This window comes from Triturus cristatus, chromosome 9 (genome assembly GCF_964204655.1).
Source record: "Triturus cristatus chromosome 9, aTriCri1.1, whole genome shotgun sequence".
Lineage (NCBI taxonomy): Eukaryota > Metazoa > Chordata > Amphibia > Caudata > Salamandridae > Triturus > Triturus cristatus.
The window spans coordinates 1,050,527,990-1,050,545,204 of NC_140592.1; positions in this window are offsets into that span (position 1 = coordinate 1,050,527,990).

Genomic DNA, 17,215 nt, shown 5'->3' on the forward strand with positions numbered 1-17,215 from the left:
CAGCCCATAGGGCCTAGGTCACAGCCAGACAAACAGTGTGTCCCCACACAGGAAAGACTTGCCTGCAAATGGCGGACGCCTGCATGAAGACATGGGGGTGAAGGCACTTTTTGCACATGACAGCAGCTAATGAACAGCCAACACTGTGAAAGAGTGGCAGCACACACCACCACAGCAGCAGCGCAGACACAGACACTACACCCAATGGGTGCCTGGAGATCAGAAACAAACTCACATGAACAAGCCAAGGGCCATTCAAAGATCTGCAAACTCTGTGTGCCTAGGAAGCTGGGCTGAGGTGACAGAGGGTGACAGACAGAGGGAGGGAGAGGGAGAAAGAGAGGGAGGGAGACACAGCGAGACGGACAGAGGGAGGAGGGTGACACAGGGAGGGAGGGAGAGGGGGACAGAGAGGGAGGGAGACACAGGGAGACGGACAGAGGGAGGAGGCTGACACAGGGAGGGAGGGAGAGGGGGACAGAGAGGGAGTTAGACACAGGGAAACGGACAGAGGGAGGAGGCTGACACAGGGAGGGAGGGAGAGGGGGACAGAGAGGGAGGGAGACACAGGGAGACGGACAGAGGGAGGAGGCTGACACAGGGAGGGAGGGAGAGGGGGACAGAGAGGGAGGGAGAAAGGGAGACACAGGGAGACCAATTCACCCCTGGGTGGCGTGGGAATGTCTGCCCGTCAGCAGGTGGACTGCGTGCATGTAGACAAGGGTGGCCAGTGCCTGAATCCCCCTCTCTCCTCCATGGCAAAACACTGGGCCATGTGTCAACCTGTGCACAAGCACAACGCCAGCTACCTGCTTCATATAAGTGTGTGGAACAACTCCATTTGCCCACGTACAGTGCAACACGGAAGGCGCCAATGCATGGCTCGCCAGACCTGCTCACTCCACTGCTGACTGCAGTCACAATTGATGCAGCAAGTAAGACTGTGTCACACATAGGTAAAGTCTCAAAAGCTGTGGCCAAGGGACATACCCATGCACAAGTGCACTGTGAGTGGAATGCAAGACATATCCAAATACCCAGACTTTGAAAGGAATGAAACATGGATGTTGCATGGAACAAAAATAACATTGTGTCTCTCTCACACACAGGTCAACGTCGTGGATCACCCCCCAACACTGGGGGGGAAGACTCACAGGATCTGGCTCTGCGGGATGACGATCCCACCGGCAGCGACGACTCTCACCACTCTGTGGACGACCCCGACCAATCTGGCCCCTCTGGTGTCCTACCACCTGCAGCACCTGCGTCAGGTACAACTGGGCCAACCACCACCCCCACTCCTGCCACATCCCAGGAGACACCCAGGATCCCTGCCCCACCACCACAACGCAGCCAGGCCGACCAGGAGGGACACGGTGTACCGGGCACCCAGGAGGAGGCGGGCGACAACGCAAATGCCACCCCTCAGGGGTCCCGGAGACCCGATGTGCCCACAAGGGCAGGCCAGGCGCAAGTGGGCAGGGGTGGTGGGAGTGGAGGACGGCGGAGGCGCGAGCCTGACCAGTTGGCTGCGGAGCCGGTATATTCCCATGTGAGAAACATCCTGAACACATACCGGCAGGACACCACGGGCATGAGCCAGGTTGTGTCCACCCTCAACGAGATGAAGGGGACCCTCGAGGAGATCAAGACCCAGCAGGCCCAGCAACATGCGGAGCAACATGCCTGTCTACAGCGACACCAAGGACGGATGGAGGACAGACAGGCTGAGCTCGTGACGTTGTTCACGGGAATAAACCGTTCACTCCGTCGGATAGCCGACAACATGGGCAACCCTCCCTGTGCCACCAGGCGAAGAACATCACCACCCACAGGGAGGGATCAGGAGGAGGAGGATACATCCGATGGAGCATCCCAAACATCGTCACGGCCTGCTTCTGAGGGTTCCCGCAGGAGGGTGGGTCGTCCACGGAAAAGACCGTGAGGGTCAGCGCAACAGCACCATCTCCCAGGACACCTGGCCTGGCACCTGGCCTACTGGCCCAACAGCAGCACATCAGCAAATGACATTCTCTGCCACATGGACTTGCTGGTCACTGTCTGACCAATGTTGACAAAGACTGTGGCATGGACTCTGATGATTTCCAATGGCAAGGATACCAACTCCCCCAGTGAACTTTGGATTCCACACACCCGGAAAGCCCCTCTTGTCATTCCCCCCCCCACAACACGTACCCCTACACAAATAAAAACTGTCACAATCAAGAGATGATGCCTACATTTTGCATTATTACATTACATGTGTCTTGTAAAGTCTAACCATGCCCGAGTTCTCATATGACTTCAACCGGTATAAAGATAGAATATCGACGGGAAAATATCGACTAGCATTAATATCGTGGTAAGAATATCGACTGTGAAAAATATCGTAATAGAAAATATCTTTTTAACAAATATCGTTTTGTGAGAATGACAAAAATATTGTCATAAAAAAATATCGATGAACAGAATATAGTTGAACAAAATGTCATTTCATATAATATCGACAGAAAAATATAAGTTGTTATAAAATTTATAAAAAAATATGTATTATGTTTTTAAAAAACTTACAAAACTCCTACTAGTAATAATATGTGTTAAAAAATATTTTCTACAAAAGAATTGTTAAAATTTTAGTAGCGGGTTATTGGTATTATAGGGGATAAGGGTGGGTAGCAATTTAAAATTTGGTTTTTAAAAAATTTATAAAATATAAACAAATTAGAAAATATTTAAGAAATCCAAATTTTAATTTGAAATTTCGAATTCTTCACGAAATTAAATTTGTAATTAAATTTTATAATTTCAAATAAAAATTTTAGGAGCGGGTTTTTGGTATTATAGGGGATTAGGGTGGGTAGTAATTTAAAAATGTAGTTAAAAATTGTATAAAATATTAATAAATTAGAAATTTATAATGAAATCAAATTTTAACCTCAAAATGTAAATTTTACACGAAATTTATTTTTTAATATTAATAAAAATTATTACATTAATATTGAAGAAGCGTTATTTTGGTATTATAGGGGAATAGGGTCTAAAAAATAATTTAGATAGAAAAATTTATATTGTTTACTAACCTGCACATTTCCTGACTTATGTTGGATTGGAGTTAGAATAGTAAATTATTATAAAATATAAACAAATTAGAAAATAATTAAGAAATTTAAAATTTAATTTTAAATTTCTAATTGTTTACGAATTTAAATTTGTAATTAAATTTAAAAATTTCAAATAAAAAATTTAGGAGCGGGTTTTTTGGTATTATAGGGGATTAGGGTGGGTAGTAATTTAAAAATGTAGTCTTTAAAAATTGTATAAAATATTAATAAATTAGAAATGTATCATGAAATCAAAATTTAACATCGAAATTAAAATTTTTACACGAAATTTATTTTTTAATATTAATAAAAAATATTAAATTAATATTGAAGAAGCGTTATTTTGGTATTATAGGGGAATAGGGTCTAAAAAATAATTTAGATAGAAAAATTTATTTTGTTTACTAACCTGCACATTTCCTGACTTATGTTGGATTGGAGTTAGAATAGTAATTTATTATAGTTTCCTATCCAGCACTTTCCCTGAGTTATGTTATGTTTGGAGTTAGAATAGTAATTTATTATGGTTTACTATCCAGCACTTTCCCTGACTTATGTTGGATTGGAGTTAGAATAGTAATTTATTATGGTTTACTATCCAGCACTTTCCCTGACTTCTGTTGGATTTGAGTTAGAATAGTAATTTATTATGGTTTACTATCCAGCACTTTCCCTGACTTATGTTGGATTGGAGTTAGAATAGTAATTTATTATGGTTTACTATCCAGCACTTTCCCTGACTTATGTTGGATTGGAGTTAGAATAGTAATTTGTTATGGTTTACTATCCAGCACTTTCCCTGACTTATGTTATGGTTTACTATCCAGCACTTTCCCTGACTTATGTTATGTTTGGAGTTAGAATAGTAATTTATTATGGTTTACTATCCAGCACTTTCCCTGACTTATGTTGGATTGGAGTTAGAATAGTAATTTGTTATGGTTTACTATCCAGCACTTTCCCTGAGTTATGTTATGTTTGGAGATAGAATAGTAATTTATTATGGTTTACTATCCAGCACTTTCCCTGACTTATGTTGGATTGGAGTTAGAATAGTAATTTATTATGGTTTACTATCCAGCACTTTCCCTGACTTATGTTGGATTGGAGTTAGAATAGTAATTTATTATGGTTTACTATCCAGCACTTTCCCTGACTTATGTTATGTTTGGAGTTAGAATAGTAATTTATTATGGTTTACTATCCAGCACTTTCCCTGACTTATGTTGGATTGGAGTTAGAATAGTAATTTATTATGGTTTACTATCCAGAACTTTCCCTGACTTATGTTGGATTGGAGTTAGATTAGTAATTTATTATGGTTTACTATCCAGCACTTTCCCTGAGTTATGTTATGTTTGGAGTTAGAATAGTAATTTATTATGGTTTACTATCCAGCACTTTCCCTGACTTATGTTGGATTGGAGTTAGAATAGTAATTTATTATGGTTTACTATCCAGAACTTTCCCTGAGTTTACAATTTATTTTTGATCAAAAGGGTATTTAGTCCTCTGGAACGCGTAGACCCTCGGTTTGAGTCGTCACATACTGTAACTACATATTCTGTGGGAAAGTTATGTCAATCCTGGCTGCGACATTCCACCTTAGCGTCTGTCAAAGTTCATTTATCGAAGGTACATGACAAAATAGATTTGAATTATTTTGTTAAAGGTCCTGTGGGTGGCAGAACCAAAAGGTGGGCGTATGCTATTTACAACGAAGTGTGGAAATTTTCGCAAATTGAGGCGGCTTCAAGATTGAGAGATATTGACCAAGCAAACATGGAAAAGGTTTTAGCCGTTATAGATAACAGCATTAGCACTCTCTCTTCCAGAATTTATACATTAGATAATATTGTTTCGTCAGTTGTTGATATTGTGCATGATGATATGTCTGTGTTATATAATGGTCAAAACCAGTTGCGTTCTGTTATGCAGTTTGCATGGACATTGCAGACGTTAAAGGCAGGGAGGGTCCCTTGGGACTATTTGAGCACTACATCGTTATTCATTCCTTTTAACATTACTGATAAGCAGCTATTTATGTCCATGAAAGATGCTACATATTCATTATTACATATTGAAAAATTAGAACCGGGGGGAGGAGCCAAGATGGCGATCGGGACGGCAGCGTAGGCTCCCGGCTCCGTGAACCTCCACATCCCGCACAGATATCCTGCATGAGATCCTTAGCCTGCGCTATATGCCCGTGTTGGTGACTGAGAGCGGCAACCGATCGTGTGATTCTGAAGTTTCTGGCGGTGGTACCGCCGGAGAAATTTTCATTTGAAGTTTGCGGCCTGTGCAACCCTGGAACCGGGACCTCGGGTGGACAACATGGCCGGGCGGCAGTTCACCAGCAGCGGCCTTTGGTGACTGGGTGGAGTCGGAGTACCGGAGCGGTGCGAATATTGGCCTGAATTTCGCCGTGGTCATTCCTACCACTAAGCGTAGCGGAACGAGTGCATGCCCGAGGTGGCAATTCCGGGATTCTCCGGCAATTGCCTGAGCCTTCGCCGGTGAGCTGCCCGGACGCTGCTCGTAACTCGTCCCGACTTTCGCGGGCTGCGCCCGGATTTTCGCGGGCGCTGGTCCGTGGTGGGGATGACTGTTACCCGTGACCACACACAGGATACATATTTTTGCCTGCCCCCGGAACCCTGTTTCCAGTGACATGGAACTTGAGGCGCTTGTGCCTGAGTCCCGGTCCCAATCTGGGGTGGACCTACCCGGCGGCCATCTTGATAGGATGGAGTCTATCATCCTGTACGCTGGGTCTCAGCAAGATTGGGAGTGTGTGACTACGAGGAGCGTGGCGGAGCGAGCGCCGGGAGCTGTGCTGGGGTACGGTGACCTTCTCGAAGCTCTCGGTGCCCTTCATTCCACCTTGGTTCACGGCGCCTGGGTATTGGGGAGAAAGCTTGATGGTATGGCGTCAGCGTCGGAACAGTTGCGATCTGCCTGTCCCCAGGTACACAGGGACTTATTACACTTCACACAGGAGGACAGTGTCGTGGCCGCCCCTGTGAATAGGGAAAAGCTGGAAACTCCGGACAATGTGCCAACGTGTGATCGGCTGGCTGTGGGTCTGGTCTGTTCCGGAGGTTTTGGATTTGAGCGGGGGGTGGAGGCTTTGTCCCACGCGCAGCTTCCGGCGACCCAGGCAATACTCAAGCAACGGTCGCCTGCTCTGGCTGATTCCGCCTTCCTGGACCTTGTGTGCAGTGCAGATCCTGGGGCAGTACTGGGAAAGATGATCCTCCAAAATGCTGACTGTGTTGGTACTCAGAGACGTCCGCCCTACATGTGTGTGTCGCTTCCTGGTCGTTTTTGGACGCTCCTCTTCCTTGTAACATTGGACATGGCGCTGGGTCGATGGGTATGCATGGGTAGATTCGCAAAGAGTGGCCAAGGATAAGGTTGATCCTTCAGAGGTTGTCATCTAATAGGCGGGCGGGCACAGGGGTTGCGTGCTCTCACGGCATAACTAATAGTGTAATAGGTGCATAATGCTCCCCATTTTTCTTTGACATAGTCGATTTTGTGTATTTACTGTTTGCTTTGGGGGAAAACATATTGTGCGGGAGGGAGAAGCCGGGGGCATGTTTTGAAGGCCCTCCTCCAGTTTATTAATACTCTCTCTACCCCCCCGTCTGGTGGGGTTTCCTTTCTTACTCCTTTTTCTCTGTTTCTTCTATATTTCGGGTCTGGTTCCGGGGCGACAGGCACACTGCTGGGGGGGGGGGCCGTACTCATCTGCAGAGGTGCAGGGTGGGGGGTTGGGGGAGGGGATTCTTTAGTCTTTTAATTTTTCCATGGCCTCCTTTTTCTTCTCTTATTCTTCTTTGTCTTTCTTTTCTGGGATCAGCACGGTGGGTCTCCTTCGCTGTCAATCACTGCTTTTTCATGAGTGCCTCAATTTCCGTGGTATTTTCTGGGTCTTAGGGCAGGGGACTGCAGGCGCAAATGGCCGTGATATTCCTCCACATCCTGAACTTCCTGTTTCAGCGCCATTGACCTGATAGATTGCTGTTTATTGTTGACGTTTACTATTCTGCCTGCCATTTTTCGTTGCTGGGAAATTGTTTGGCACCTGATCCTTCCACTCCTCATTATAAAATGAAAACCTTTTGTATCCTGGTCTCCTACTTGGGCTGTTCAGTGGCCAAGAGTATACTAGCATGGAGAATCTGCTCCCCGAGGTGCGGCCTGTGACTAAAATTTGCTTTCTGTTACTCTGACTGCTTAGCGGCCGGCCCCGGGGGTTGTAGGCCCATACTTGTCTTTGGTTGAAATGTCAATAAAGGTTTTTAAAAAAAAAAAAAAAAAAAAAAGAAAAATTAGAACCGTTACCTTTCTCTGTGGCGGAAATCAATTCAGTCACGTGGCTTATATACGGGTTGATAACTCTACCTTTCGCACTTCTTAAGTTTACGTCTTGTATGAAACATTATGCTCTGGGTAGATATGAACAGCTGGGCACCGCTTTCATACATGAGGTTTGGTCCCTCCCCTTTACGTATAGATGTACTAGGGACGGAACTGAGGTTTATCTGAAGGGTGAGGAATGTACCACGACACCAGATCATTCCTTGGTATGTAGGCACATTCAATTACATGGTGCATGCAATGTACAAGCCCCGATTTTGGCCTGCGTCCTACGAGGTGTCCCAGTGCCTGTGATTACGCCTTCTTTGACGCTGCTTGCAAACAGTAGTTATTTAATTTTGAATAATGAAGCTTGCTGCGGGATGTTAGTGGGAATTCCATATATAGTAACTGTATCGGAGAGGGTTGTCTGCTGCAATAATGTTCTCTTATCACCCCCGCACGGGCGGGTGGATGTTTCCATCTGGCCTTCGATTCCAACCTTGAAAGCAGAGTTCAACAAGTTGAGCAGAATAAGAGCTGTATTGTCCCAAAAAGAGGTGTCATTGACTTCCTCTCGTGAAACATTTGTCCTTCACGTTGCTAATACGCGCACTGAGGTACAGGCGGTTTTGAATACTGACCTCCCCCTACATTTCAGAGCTTTGATCCTAACTATTTTCAATGCCTCGTCCACGACCGGCCTGGCTCATTTTTTTAAACTTGTAGGCTCAGGCCTCGTGACCTCTTTCCAAACTATTTTTGGTGTGATTCCGGCATTTTTTCATTCGATTTTCTCGAGCATCTTTGGAGGTGTTCCGCTGCTTCTGGCGCTGGTGGCAGGTGTGCTGCTTTTACTTTTCATACTACGGAATGGCTGCTGTTTCTGTGCCACACGAGCACCTGTCCCGTCTGCATCTTCTTCGTGATAGGATGCTTGACTTTTATGGTACTCTGCCATTGGCGACTTTAAGCCTGGCATATGGATTATCCTTCAGGTATTCCTACTTCACCTGCGTGCAACCTGTATTTCACTGCCTGGATTGTCCCTTTGAATGGCCTCTGGATTTGTGCTTGACCAACACGGTGTCTCCGGTGCCGGATTTCGATCGACTGATGAGGCCCTTAGTGTCTCACGAGTTGGCCTGTTCTGGTGTCCGGATTATGGCTTGTGGTGCGGCGCATGGTATCCTGGGTAATTGGGACATATCAACGGCTGCCTACGACTTCTTGGCTATGAGCTATTTAGAGGAACATTCCGGTTGCCCTCTGATTGTGCTAGAGGCTCCGATGGTTGAAGAACACGTATGTTCCTTTTCTTTAATTAATTGGATGGCTGAGACTTTTAGTGGCCCTGCAAACGATTTTTTGTTGGAAGCAGTTGCCACGTATGCTGCCTATACATTCATGGATTAACTGAACTATCCTCCTTTGCGCCTGTGCTACTGGACAGCAACCTAGCGCAGCATTCATTTTTTTTTTCTAATCATTGTGTTACTTATAGTATTTGGATGATAGTAGTTGTTAATATATGAAGTAAATTGTACATTTACTTAGCAAGTTTAAATAATTTTAGTCAGCTATCTAAGTAGACATGGATAAGGTAGTTAATAAATGTTTTTACATGTAAGTTTCTGGTCGTTGTTGATAAGTTCAACATGTTCTTTTTTCACTCTAAAGAAGAACACTTTTTAATTTAGGGAGTTTATCTACTTTATGCTAAGTTCGAATGAAAAAAGCAATGGGATTTTACTTACTTCAAGTGTAGTATGACGTTTTGTAGTTGTAGTCGTAGGTTTGTATTTTCTTCTCTCAGCAAGGTAACCATTTTTCTCCAAGTTTGGCCCAAAAATGGTAAATTACGTTAAGTGTATAATTGTTTTTATATTAGTGAGTTAATTAATGGTAGCTTTTGATTGGTTCAATTAGTGAAATTTCAAAATCATTGGTCGAGGACGTTATTTTGAATTAGAAAACCGTTAAATAATTATATGTGTGAATAGTTTTGTAAAGTAAAATAGTTTAAAAAAGTGTGTAAAATAAAAGAATAGTGCATATCGAGTTGGTAATAAAAAGACGATATTTTTTGTATATTTCTATAAGCAGATAGGTCGTCGATGTTAGTGTAGTCGATATATATGTCTAAGGTCATGTTATTTAAAATAAAGTCGATCATGTAGTAGTCGATATTTATGTTGTCGATATTAGTGTGAACGATATTAGGGTTGTCGATAAAAAAAAATCGATATTTGTGTGAATCCTTGTTTAAGTATAGGATGACGATATTAATGTAAGCGATATTTTAGTGACGATATTTATTTCTGACGATATTTATGTTAACGATATTCCATCATGGAACCCTTCAACCATCCATACCCTGGGGCCTGAGTCTGGCACAGGACACACATGGGTCACAATGTATTAGCCAAGACAGACATGGAGCACCATACACACCCGTGATGGTCCCGACCAGCTCAGGGGGTGGCCGCACAACCGTGCCGACAGACATATTGAGGACAGCAACAGTCATGGTCAGAGGTCAGGGATCATGTGGAGTGTCCTGGGGGGCACCCAGGCATGTGTAGACAGGTGGCAGAACCATGTCCTGCAAGCTTGAGTCAGGTGGATGCTGAGAATGGTGGCCTGGCCAACGTTGGATGCATGGGGATGGCACATGTCACAATACCCACACAGTCATGGACATCATGCACAATACCGAGTCTAATCCCAGACAAACAGCTTGCATCTTGCTACTCTACACATAGACACATAGCCACTATCACTGAGAACCATGCCAGACATGCCGTATGCACCGTGGCAACACACCAGCATTGACTGAGAAGAGGCACCTTGGAGGCATAGGGACACCTTTATTAGTCATGTATTACGGAATGCAGAGGCAACTCGGAGTACACATACACAGGTCATGTGGAGTAACATGTGGGTCCAACATGGCACCCCCCTTCTGCAACACAAATGCTTGATATCCATGGAACTGGCACACAAGTGTTGGGTAACAGCTAAATACCCCCTGCTGCTCACGGAGAGGCTGCCATACACCATTGATCCTCTGATGTGGAAGTCCCACACCATGTCAAGCCAATGCAAACCGTATGTGTCCGAGGGCAGTGTCCACACATTGATGCCTTCATCACAATTCACTATCCCATTACAGATGACTGTCAACAAGTCTGACCATCTATTCAGGTGAATCCACCTACATGTCATGTGTCCCATGGTGATGCGACATGTCTGCAGAGGAACCAAACATCGACAGGGGCAGTGTGCACACATCGTAAACAACTGCCACACCCAATACACCCCTGATGCATCCCTTACCCTAAGTAGACTTCCAAACTTGTCCGTGCGTGTAACGCTGAGTCAGCACACGATGACGTGTCCATGAGGAATAGCAGTGCCACAACAATGCAACCAGCAGACGGCATGCGCAAGTACCTGGGGATGAGAGACACACAAGAAGTCAGCCACAAAAAGCCCATCCACTTGCATGTGCATGTACTCGACACATATAAGGATGACAACATGCTAGGTCACATTTATGACTGTGGAAAGACACCCATCACTGGCACCATCACTCGAGAGACACATCCACACACACCTCTGACTCACGTGGCATACATGCAGATGGACACACACATAGCAACACATGCCACACAGGGACCAATGCGTGCACACTCAGACACTGGTACTCACCACTAGGCAAAGAAGTCGCATATGAGCCGACTCCGGATGTCCTCTTGCGGCTCCACATCCTCCACATCACTAGCCCCATTGCCAAGCCCTTCGTCCTCCACGGGTGGATGGTCCTGATCATCTTGATCCAGGATGAGTGGCACAGCTTTCTCAACTGCCATGTTGTGCAGCATGCATCAGACCATGAAGATTTTGCAGACCTTCACCGGGGCATATGGGAGGGCGCCGCCGGTCTTGTGTAGGCACCTGAATCGGCTCTTCAGGAGGCCAAATGTCCTCTCTATCACTCGCCTTGTCCGGCCATGGGCGGTGTTGTAGCGGAGCTGGGCCGGCGTGCTGAGGTTGCGGAGAGGTGTGATCAGCCATGGCATGTTGGGATAGCCAGCGTCCCCTACATGGAAAACACATGGACAAAAGTAGGACAGGAGAAGCAGTTGGGCAGGAAGTCTACGCAAAATACAGGTCAGACAGAGTGTACCCACCAACAACACATGCTCGTTCGTTGCGCAGCTGCGTCATCATTTCAGGCACCCTGCTACGCCTCATGATGTAGGCATCATGTGCTGATCCTGGAAAACGAGCACAGACATGTGAAATCACCATGTTGGACAGACACACCACAAGGGCATTGATGGAGTGGTAGTGCTTGCGATTACGGAAGGCTACCTCCTGTGCATGTGGTGGTACCAAAGCCACATGTGTCCCATCTATGGACCCAATGACATGGGGCATCCCTCCCAGGGCATAGAATCCACGCTTGACACCTGTCAACTGTTCAGGAGTTGGGAAGTTAATGAACTCATCCAGGTGAAGCAACATGGCCTCCAAGAAATCATGCATCACACGGCTGAACATGGTCTTGGACATGCCACCAACATGAGCTATGGTATTTTGAAAGGTACCCGTGGCAAAAAAATGTAGGGCTGCCATTACCTTCTGCTTGGGTGTCAGTGCCGTAGGATACCTGTGTAGCGGTTGCAGGTGTGGTGCCAGCCTTGCCGTCAACTCCTCAATCAACGTTTGGGGGAAGCGGTAGCAGCATATACAGTCATTCTCCCGCATGTCAGCCAAGTCCGGAATTGGTCGGGGAAGAGGCGGCGCTCTGCAGTAATTTGGAAGTGACAAGGAAGAGTGAGTGCACCACAACAACAATTTCTATGTACTGAGCACATGTTAATCTGTCAATACACATATGCTACATATGGAGTCAGGTATGTGCGACATGCCCTGGACACGTATGGCTGCCAGGTGACACTCCTACCAAGACCCAGCCACACACGGGGATTGTGAAGCTCCACATCCCATGGCATGGGACTAGCTGTGTCCCAGTGTAAGTGAACAGCCAGACGCAATACAGGAGTGACATACATCAACTTATCAGCTGATGTAGGATGTTGATTGCAGAGACAGGTAGCGGGACACTAGAGCCACAGGTCACATGACATAACACTAGGACAGCCCACACACCTTGCCATGAAGGTGTACATGTCATGATTGATCACACATACATAGAGAGTATGCAGACAGGTCCTTGTTACGCTACTCCGTGTCCCATGCATACATACACACCTTACATCCGATACCACATGTGCCCTGGTGTGCGTAACAGTGTGCCATGGCCATCTACACACAGACACATGTTGGTTGCAGCAACTGCTGATGCATTTGAGGGAACACCAACAGCAAGCTAATGGGAACACACCACACATACATGACATAGTCACATCGTGCAACGTGGGTAGACACATGTCAGGTGTGGTAACCCCTGTAGCGGGCATCAGGGGACACTTGCGTGTGTTGTTGACTGTGCCATGCCAGTGACGCTTATCTCAAGTGTTCTGTACGACATGCACACATGTCAAAGGAGTGAAGGGCATGTCTGGCACATAGTGCACCTTCACACATTACATCAGTACACATCTCATCATACATCTATTGCCTTCACAACTCAGGAGTAATGTGCCACATCACAGCCTTTCACACCTGTGCCCCACACATGTAGTACTGCAGAGACAATGCCTTGATGTCCATCCATGGACAAGTATGTCAGCTCCATTCCTGTCTGTGTGCTGCCTGTCACCACTGTTATTTGTGAAAGACACCGTACATTCGCTCTGAGGGCGTGTGTACGTTCACTATCACTATGGGGGTGCTGCAGTAGGCCTACCCATAGTGATAGTGAGCGTACACGTGTGTGTACGGCCCGTATCACTATGGGTACGCAGACGTGAGCACACCCATAGTGATAGTGAGCGTACACGCGTGTGTACGGCCCGTATCACTATGGGTACGCAGACGCGAGCACACCCATAGTGATAGTGAGCGTACACGCCTGTGTACGACCCGTATCACTATGGGTACGCAGACGCGAGCACACCCATAGTGATAGTGAGCGTACACGCGTGTGTACGGCCCGTATCACTATGGGTTTGCTCGCGTATGCGTACCCATAGTGATACGGGCCGTACACACGCGTGTACGGCCCGTTGCTATGCATTTGGGGTGCCCTAGGGCCCCGGAACGCACCGTACCTGTGTGTGAATATCCAAATTACATAGGGGACACATGAGGGACAAGTATAAAGCCAGAGATGCATGCTGGTTGCCATGGAGACCGAGTTTAAAGTTTGAATTTTTTTAATCAGGTGGGCTGCAAAAATCGGTTTGGAAGAATCTACTTTGTTGCAAAGTTGTTGTTGTAATGACATCATGCTGAATTGTAAAAAAAATTCTAACACCCTCACTGGAGTAGGTTTAAAGGGATTGGAGGAAACATAGGATGCAAATGTGAGTGACCAATCACTCTGTACTCCTGTCCATGAAACAGGCCAGCTAGGCAGATATAAGGCAGCCAGGTCCCATGAGAGAGCACTTGCCTGCACATCTTTGGATTCAACTACACTGCTGCTGCTCGTGATTCCCTGGAACCATGTCAAGGTCTGTGGAGAGGGCCCAGCCTTTCACCCTGGAGGAGAATCTGGCATTGCTGGATGTCATCCTCCCACAGTACCCCATGCTGTATGGCCGGCCAGGGTATCAGGTGAGTGCTGAGTGCACTAGCACAGACTGTGTCCCTTTTTTGTGACTGTCACTCCTGGCATTGTGTCCAGGTGTGACACACATGCATTGTACTGTAGAGTGGGTCCCAGGGGGGGGAATGCCTGATGTCTCCCAGCCAGAACATGCTGTGGTGCATGTCTGCTGTCCTCACTTGCATTGTGTTCACAGTGACAATCACTGCATGGTGAATGCCACAATCTGCCTCTCTAATCCTCCTGGGAATGTTGTTTCTACAGTCCTCATGTGATTCTGTGGTCACCCCAGTGTGACAGGTGACTGTACCCACAGATGTGTGTTTGTGTCGTGCAGCTGTGCCACATGATGTGTTTGTACCCTGGACATCGGTGTGTGTGTAAGTCCCCTGTCATGTGGGTGGGTGGATATGTGGAGTGTAGCACCCCAGCTGCATGAGGGATGGGTATACCCTGGCCATCTGCTGTGAGCAGGGAACAGTGATGTATGTCTGCCGTGATGAGCCATCCCCACACCTGTTACCCCACCCAGTCTAGTGGCACATGTGCAGAGTGAGGTGCGTAGCTGCAGTTGCCAATGGCAGGTGAATGTCCTGTGCCTGTGTGTGTCTGTGTACTCTGCTGAGGTAGCGTCAGTGGCCTGTGGCATGTGACTGCTTTGAGGTGCTGCACATAATCCTGGTGTAGCTTCTAATGCACAGTGTGAGCCTGGATCATTGATTGTGTCGTTGCCCTCATTCCACCTGTGTACTTACAATGGCACGTAGTGCTTTTGCCCTTCCCTAGAGGATAATGTCCCTATGACAAAGGTGCTATGATTTGGCTGCATACTATGCCTTGTTGTAACCAGCAAAAATGTTCTAATATGTGTCTCTGTGACATGTGCCAGGTGTATTGATGTAGTGTCACTTGTTCATCCTCACAGGTAGGCGCCTCTGCCAAGAAGCAGATCTGGATGAACGCCGTCAGTGCCGTGAGGAGGACGGAGGGTCGCAAGCGGCGCCTGGCCCAGGTGAGAAAACGCTGGCATGATATCCGGTGCTGGACGCGGAGGATCGCACGGGTCCTGCTGGGGGACTCACCTGAGACCCATAAGAACCGTGGGCGCTGCCCTCTGACCCACATCCACAAGCGTGTGCTGGCGGTGGTCTTTCCAGACCTGGACAGGCGCTTACGGGAGAAGCAGCAGCAGGAAGGGGTAGGTACATGTGTGTTTGTTGTGTGTCACCAGCATTTGTAAGTGCGCAGTTGCATGGATACACTGCCAGGGTTTAAATTTGCTGTGCAGATCCTGTTACCCACAGTATAGCGGTGCTCTCCTGCCTCCCTTCCCCTCCTTGCCATGTGTTCCCTGGTCTGTGTGTAGTAACTCTTTCACAAGGTTATCTAGGCTGGCAGTTCATCCACGTGACCAATGCCTGTAGCATCATGTGTGGGGGTGGTGTGTAACAGGTTTTGGGACCTTTCCTGTGCCCTGTCCAGTTCAGTACTTGTGGGTTCCATGTCAGTTGGCACTGATGCTGAGTCCAGACATGGGAGTATGTCTCTCAAGTGTAATGCCTTACAGCACGCATGTCCTATGTTGTGGCCTGTGACATGATGTGCATGAGTGTGCGATACGCATAGTGCAGGGATGGTGGCGTGTGTTGCAGTCATTCCCATTCAGGACCATGGAGTTGTGTGGCCACTACTGTCCCCTGGGGCATTTTTTCCTAGGTGTCATGTGTGTCATCACAAAATGTGGACACTCTCAGTGTCTACAGCATAGGTTGTGCTCTGTGGCATTGTCCCCTGGCACCATGTATATTGTCATAACATGTACTACAAGTGTCCACTGTACAGCCTGACCTGATTTTCCTTGTTCATACTCACGGTGGCCAGTGCCTGTGTGTCTTGTTACAATCATCTGATGATGCCCATGTGTACATGATATATTTGGACATGCGCACCTGGGGTATCTTGTGTCCAATCTTGATTTTTTGCAGCCCCTGTGTATTTCACCCAGACTAAGGGATGTAAGTGCTTCCTGTGTCTCAACAACTTGTCTCATGTAGGGGGTGGTTGGTGCGGGCAAGGCCTACATGTCAAAACATGAAATCTCCTTGCTAGGTCTAGCCAGTGTGTGATGTTTGTCTGGACATACACTCAAGGTGCAGTGACCCAGTCATGGTGGGCATGTTTTTCAGTATTACCTATGCAGCATGTGCCTCAAGTTCATGGAGAAGGTCCCTGCTCATCCCTATTTTCGGCAATGCTGTGTGGTGCAGATGCAGGGCTGGATTGTCCCCAGAGCCTGGCTCCTCTGTCAAAATCCATTTCATGTAATTTGCAATTGTGTCATGCTCTCCATAGTTTCTCAGTGGCATGGTGGGTGGACCAACTGTGTGTTGCAGGGCCTACATATGTACCTTGTATTGTAGATGTTACTCATCTTTCTTTTCAGGCTATGCACTGTAACCTATGTAGATTGGACTCATGTGACATATGTATACAGGTGTATGATTAATTCCTGTCTCTTCACCTTGTCCACAGCATCGTCGGGGGACACGGATGGAGACATCAGCACAGACCGTGCGGAGGGACCGAGCACCAGTGCCAGCAGTGACATCTTGGCTGGCACATCGAGTGGAACTGAGGCGGAGGGGAGTGAGGCGGAGGACCTGTCCGGTGCCACCACAGAATATGAAGCTGACGGGTCCGAGGCTGAGCTCTCCGAGTGGGCGGAGGCTGCTCCACCAGCTGACAGCGGCACAACATCTCTCCCCGCCCCCTCCAGTGCCATCACCCGCCTCCCACTTGCTCGTGTCCCTTCCCAGCGTGCTCGGTCACCACATGTCCCCTTCCTGCCAGGCACCGCACCCCCTGCCCCTGTCTCCACTGCTGCCGCCAATGCCGAGTCTGTGGACATCCAGCGGCAGTTGCAGGTTGGTCAGGCTGTGATGCTTAATGTCCTCCATGGCCACAGCCGAGTGCTAAACAACATGGAGGCATACTTGGAGGG